The sequence below is a fragment of the Propithecus coquereli genome, unplaced genomic scaffold (assembly GCF_000956105.1).
Source record: "Propithecus coquereli isolate 6110/MARCELLA unplaced genomic scaffold, Pcoq_1.0 Scaffold529, whole genome shotgun sequence".
Lineage (NCBI taxonomy): Eukaryota > Metazoa > Chordata > Mammalia > Primates > Indriidae > Propithecus > Propithecus coquereli.
Window position 1 is genome coordinate 864,401 of NW_012151163.1, and position 597 is coordinate 864,997.

The window sequence follows — 597 nt, forward strand, 5'->3', positions numbered from 1 at the left end:
CATAGGTGGAAGCTTCCGGTTCTCTCCAAGAAAGGAAGGCTGCAACCTCCCTTGAGAGGGGTGGGGCAAGGACTGGCCTAGACGAGCAGAGGCAGGGGTGCCAGCAATGCGGGGGCGCCGGGGCAGCGACGGGGACAACACACAGGGCACAGGCGGCCTCCTGGGACAGCACCCGGTTACCAGCGGGAAAATACTCAAAACCAAACACGGAGCGGGTGGGGGGAGGGCCCCACTTGTGTGGCGTCAGGCAGTGTTTAGCGCTAGTTGTCAAACAGAACAGCCGCACAATAGCAGGCACCTATGATGTCACCATCTCAAATATGCTGCTGGGAAGACTTGGGGGGAACCACCGGAGGTCACAGTCCAGGGGGCGGGGTTTTCTGTCCCTGGAGGCAAAGACACACAGAAGAATAAACTGGCTCATCCTGAGCAGGTCGGGTTCACTCCTGATGACAGGAAGAAGAGGAGTGAAGCTGGGCTGGGAGACGCTTCCCCGTGAACGGAGTCCTGCCACTAAAACTAAAAACGAGAGATAAAGAGCACGGGGGAAAGACCCTTCAGTAAATAAGTGACTATTTAAAAAAAAAAAGATAGAAA

General features: G+C 55.6%; 1 protein-coding gene across 1 annotated transcript in view; it reads right to left on the reverse strand.

Moving 5' to 3' along the window:
* TSSC1 (tumor suppressing subtransferable candidate 1) overlaps positions 1 to 597 on the reverse strand; it is a 140,485-nt gene that overhangs the window by 110,206 nt on the left and 29,682 nt on the right. The window lies entirely within an intron of this gene.